This window comes from Oncorhynchus mykiss, unplaced genomic scaffold (assembly GCF_013265735.2).
Source record: "Oncorhynchus mykiss isolate Arlee unplaced genomic scaffold, USDA_OmykA_1.1 un_scaffold_279, whole genome shotgun sequence".
NCBI classification, from domain to species: Eukaryota; Metazoa; Chordata; class Actinopteri; order Salmoniformes; family Salmonidae; genus Oncorhynchus; species Oncorhynchus mykiss.
This window is the reverse complement of record NW_023493733.1, coordinates 49,854-56,230: the sequence shown is the minus strand read 5'-3', so window position 1 is coordinate 56,230 and position 6,377 is coordinate 49,854.

Sequence of the window (6,377 nt, the reverse complement as noted above, 5' to 3'; positions counted from 1 at the left end):
ACAGAGAGGTGGTAGCCAACGACGACGAAACGGTCTACAGAGAGGTGGTAGCCAACGACGACGAAACAGTCTACAGAGAGGTGGTAGCCAACGACGACGAAACGGCCTACAGAGAGGTGGTAGCCAACGACAACAAAGCGGCCTACAGAGAGGTGGTAGCCAACGACAACGAAAAGGCCTACAGAGAGGTGGTAGCCAACGACGACGAAACGGCCTACAGAGAGGTGGTAGCCAACGATGACGAAACGGTCTACAGAGAGGTGGTAGCCAACGACGATGAAGCGGTCTACAGAGAGGTGGTAGCCAACGACGACGAAACGGCCTACAGAGAGGTGGTATCCAACGACGACGAAACGGTCTACAGAGAGGTGGTAGCCAACGACGACGAAACGGCGTACAGAGAGGTGGTAGCCAACGACGACAAAACGGCCTACAGAGAGGTGGTAGCCAACGACGACGAAGCGGTCTACAGAGAGGTGGTAGCCAACGACGACGAAACGGTCTACAGAGAGGTGGTAGCCAACGACGACGAAGCGGTCTACAGAGAGGTGGTAGCCAACGACGACGAAACGGTCTACAGAGAGGTGGTAGCCAACGACGACAAAACGGCCTACAGAGAGGTTGTAGCCAACGACGACGTAACGATCTACAGAGAGGTGGTAGCCAACGACGATGAAGCGGTCTACAGAGAGGTGGTAGCCAACGACGACGAAACGGTCTACAGAGAGGTGGTAGCCAACGATGAGGAAGTGGCCTACAGAGAGGTGGTAGCCAACGACGACGAAACAGCCTACAGAGAGGTGGTAGCCAACGACAAGGAAGCGGCCTACAGAGAGGTGGTAGCCAACGATGACGAAACGGCCTACAGAGAGGTGGTAGCCAACGACGACGAAACGGTCTACAGAGAGGTGGTAGCCAACGACGACGAAACGGTCTACATAGAGATGGTAGCCAACGACGACGAAACGGTCTACAGAGAGGTGGTAGCCAACGACGACGAAACGGTCTACAGAGAGGTGGTAGCCAACGATGACGAAACGGTCTACAGAGAGGTGGTAGCCAACGACGACGAAACGGCCTACAGAGAGGTGGTAGCCAACGATGACGAAACGGCCTACAGAGAGGTGGTAGCCAACGACGACGAAACGGCCTACAGAGAGGTGGTAGCCAATGACGACGAAACGGCCTACAGAGAGGTGGTAGCCAACGACGACAAAACGGCCTACAGAGAGGTGGTAGCCAACGACGACAAAACGGCCCACAGAGAGGTGGTAGCCAATGACGACGAAACGGCCTACAGAGAGGTGGTAGCCAACGACGACAAAACGGCCTACAGAGAGGTGGTAGCCAACGACGACAAAACGGCCCACAGATAGGTGGTAGCCAACGACGACGAAGCGGCCTACAGAGAGGTGGTAGCCAACGACGACGAAACGGTCTACAGAGAGGTGGTAGCCAACGACGACGAAGCGGTCTACAGAGAGGTGGTAGCCAACGACGACGAAACGGTCTACAGAGAGGTGGTAGCCAACGACGACAAAACGGCCTACAGAGAGGTGGTAGCCAACGACGACGAAACGGTCTACAGAGAGGTGGTAGCCAACGATGAGGAAGTGGCCTACAGAGAGGTGGTAGCCAACGACGACGAAACAGCCTACAGAGAGGTGGTAGCCAACGACAAGGAAGCGGCCTACAGAGAGGTGGTAGCCAACGATGACGAAACGGCCTACAGAGAGGTGGTAGCCAACGACGACGAAACGGTCTACAGAGAGGTGGTAGCCAACGACGACGAAACGGTCTACATAGAGATGGTAGCCAACGACGACGAAACGGTCTACAGAGAGGTGGTAGCCAACGACGACGAAACGGTCTACAGAGAGGTGGTAGCCAACGATGACGAAACGGTCTACAGAGAGGTGGTAGCCAACGACGACGAAACGGCCTACAGAGAGGTGGTAGCCAACGATGACGAAACGGCCTACAGAGAGGTGGTAGCCAACGACGACGAAACGGCCTACAGAGAGGTGGTAGCCAATGACGACGAAACGGCCTACAGAGAGGTGGTAGCCAACGACGACAAAACGGCCTACAGAGAGGTGGTAGCCAACGACGACAAAACGGCCCACAGAGAGGTGGTAGCCAATGACGACGAAACGGCCTACAGAGAGGTGGTAGCCAACGACGACAAAACGGCCTACAGAGAGGTGGTAGCCAACGACGACAAAACGGCCCACAGATAGGTGGTAGCCAACGACGACGAAGCGGCCTACAGAGAGGTGGTAGCCAACGACGACAAAACGGCCTACAGAGAGGTGGTAGCCAACGACGACGAAACGGCCTACAGAGAGGTGGTAGCCAACGACGACAAAACGGCCTACAGAGAGGTGGTAGCCAACGACGACGTAACGGTCTACAGAGAGGTGGTAACCAACGACGAGGAAGCGGTCTACAGAGAGGTGGTAGCCAACGACGACGAAACGGCCTACAGAGAGGTGGTATCCAACGACGACGAAACGGTCTACAGAGAGGTGGTAGCCAACGACGACGAAACGGCGTACAGAGAGGTGGTAGCCAACGACGACAAAACGGCCTACAGAGAGGTGGTAGCCAACGACGACGAAGCGGTCTACAGAGAGGTGGTAGCCAACGACGACGAAACGGTCTACAGAGAGGTGGTAGCCAACGACGACGAAGCGGTCTACAGAGAGGTGGTAGCCAACGACGACGAAACGGTCTACAGAGAGGTGGTAGCCAACGACGACAAAACGGCCTACAGAGAGGTTGTAGCCAACGACGACGTAACGATCTACAGAGAGGTGGTAGCCAACGACGATGAAGCGGTCTACAGAGAGGTGGTAGCCAACGACGACGAAACGGTCTACAGAGAGGTGGTAGCCAACGATGAGGAAGTGGCCTACAGAGAGGTGGTAGCCAACGACGACGAAACAGCCTACAGAGAGGTGGTAGCCAACGACAAGGAAGCGGCCTACAGAGAGGTGGTAGCCAACGATGACGAAACGGCCTACAGAGAGGTGGTAGCCAACGACGACGAAACGGTCTACAGAGAGGTGGTAGCCAACGACGACGAAACGGTCTACATAGAGATGGTAGCCAACGACGACGAAACGGTCTACAGAGAGGTGGTAGCCAACGACGACGAAACGGTCTACAGAGAGGTGGTAGCCAACGATGACGAAACGGTCTACAGAGAGGTGGTAGCCAACGACGACGAAACGGCCTACAGAGAGGTGGTAGCCAACGATGACGAAACGGCCTACAGAGAGGTGGTAGCCAACGACGACGAAACGGCCTACAGAGAGGTGGTAGCCAATGACGACGAAACGGCCTACAGAGAGGTGGTAGCCAACGACGACAAAACGGCCTACAGAGAGGTGGTAGCCAACGACGACAAAACGGCCCACAGAGAGGTGGTAGCCAATGACGACGAAACGGCCTACAGAGAGGTGGTAGCCAACGACGACAAAACGGCCTACAGAGAGGTGGTAGCCAACGACGACAAAACGGCCCACAGATAGGTGGTAGCCAACGACGACGAAGCGGCCTACAGAGAGGTGGTAGCCAACGACGACAAAACGGCCTACAGAGAGGTGGTAGCCAACGACGACGAAACGGCCTACAGAGAGGTGGTAGCCAACGACGACAAAACGGCCTACAGAGAGGTGGTAGCCAACGACGACGAAGCGGCCTACAGAGAGGTGGTAGCCAACGACGACGAAGCGGCCTACAGAGAGGTGGTAGCCAACGACGACGAAACGGCCTACAGAGAGGTGGTAGCCAACGACGACGAAAAGGCCTACAGAGAGGTGGTAGCCAACGACGACGAAACGGCCTACAGAGAGGTGGTAGCCAACGACGACGAAACGGTCTACAGAGAGGTGGTAGCCAACGACGACGAAACGGTCTACAGAGAGATGGTAGCCAACGACGACGAAACGGTCTACAGAGAGGTGGTAGCCAACGACGACGAAACGGTCTACAGAGAGGTGGTAGCCAACGATGACGAAACGGTCTACAGAGAGGTGGTAGCCAACGACGACGAAACGGCCTACAGAGAGGTGGTAGCCAACGACGACGAAACGGCCTACAGAGAGGTGGTAGCCAACGACAACGAAACGGCCTACAGAGAGGTGGTAGCCAGCGACGACGAAATGGCCTACAGAGAGGTGGTAGCCAACGACGACGAAACGGCCTACAGAGAGGTGGTAGCCAACGACGACGAAACGGTCTACAGAGAGGTGGTAGCCAACGACGAGGAAACGGCCTACAGAGACGTGGTAGCCAACGACGACGAAACGGTCTACAGAGAGGTGGTAGCCAACGACGAGGAAACGGTCTACAGAGAGGTGGTAGCCAACGACGACGAAACGGCCTACAGAGAGGTGATAGCCAACGACGACAAAACGGCCTACAGAGAGGTGGTAGCCAACGACGACAAAACGGCCCACAGATAGGTGGTAGCCAACGACGACAAAACAGCCTACAGAGAGGTGGTAGCCAACGACGACGAAACGGCGTACAGAGAGGTGGTAGCCAACGACGACAAAACGGCCTACAGAGAGGTGGTAGCCAACGACGACGAAGCGGTCTACAGAGAGGTGGTAGCCAACGACGACGAAACGGTCTACAGAGAGGTGGTAGCCAACGACGACAAAACGGCCTACAGAGAGGTTGTAGCCAACGACGACGTAACGATCTACAGAGAGGTGGTAGCCAACGACGATGAAGCGGTCTACAGAGAGGTGGTAGCCAACGACGACGAAACGGTCTACAGAGAGGTGGTAGCCAACGACGACGAAACGGCCTACAGAGAGGTGGTAGCCAACGACAACAAAGCGGCCTACAGAGAGGTGGTAGCCAACGACAACGAAAAGGCCTACAGAGAGGTGGTAGCCAACGACGACGAAACGGCCTACAGAGAGGTGGTAGCCAACGATGACGAAACGGTCTACAGAGAGGTGGTAGCCAACGACGATGAAGCGGTCTACAGAGAGGTGGTAGCCAACGACGACGAAACGGCCTACAGAGAGGTGGTATCCAACGACGACGAAACGGTCTACAGAGAGGTGGTAGCCAACGACGACGAAACGGCGTACAGAGAGGTGGTAGCCAACGACGACAAAACGGCCTACAGAGAGGTGGTAGCCAACGACGACGAAGCGGTCTACAGAGAGGTGGTAGCCAACGACGACGAAACGGTCTACAGAGAGGTGGTAGCCAACGACGACGAAGCGGTCTACAGAGAGGTGGTAGCCAACGACGACGAAACGGTCTACAGAGAGGTGGTAGCCAACGACGACAAAACGGCCTACAGAGAGGTTGTAGCCAACGACGACGTAACGATCTACAGAGAGGTGGTAGCCAACGACGATGAAGCGGTCTACAGAGAGGTGGTAGCCAACGACGACGAAACGGTCTACAGAGAGGTGGTAGCCAACGATGAGGAAGTGGCCTACAGAGAGGTGGTAGCCAACGACGACGAAACAGCCTACAGAGAGGTGGTAGCCAACGACAAGGAAGCGGCCTACAGAGAGGTGGTAGCCAACGATGACGAAACGGCCTACAGAGAGGTGGTAGCCAACGACGACGAAACGGTCTACAGAGAGGTGGTAGCCAACGACGACGAAACGGTCTACATAGAGATGGTAGCCAACGACGACGAAACGGTCTACAGAGAGGTGGTAGCCAACGACGACGAAACGGTCTACAGAGAGGTGGTAGCCAACGATGACGAAACGGTCTACAGAGAGGTGGTAGCCAACGACGACGAAACGGCCTACAGAGAGGTGGTAGCCAACGATGACGAAACGGCCTACAGAGAGGTGGTAGCCAACGACGACGAAACGGCCTACAGAGAGGTGGTAGCCAATGACGACGAAACGGCCTACAGAGAGGTGGTAGCCAACGACGACAAAACGGCCTACAGAGAGGTGGTATCCAACGACGACAAAACGGCCCACAGAGAGGTGGTAGCCAATGACGACGAAACGGCCTACAGAGAGGTGGTAGCCAACGACGACAAAACGGCCTACAGAGAGGTGGTAGCCAACGACGACAAAACGGCCCACAGATAGGTGGTAGCCAACGACGACGAAGCGGCCTACAGAGAGGTGGTAGCCAACGACGACAAAACGGCCTACAGAGAGGTGGTAGCCAACGACGACGAAACGGCCTACAGAGAGGTGGTAGCCAACGACGACAAAACGGCCTACAGAGAGGTGGTAGCCAACGACGACGAAGCGGCCTACAGAGAGGTGGTAGCCAACGACGACGAAGCGGCCTACAGAGAGGTGGTAGCCAACGACGACGAAACGGCCTACAGAGAGGTGGTAGCCAACGACGACGAAAAGGCCTACAGA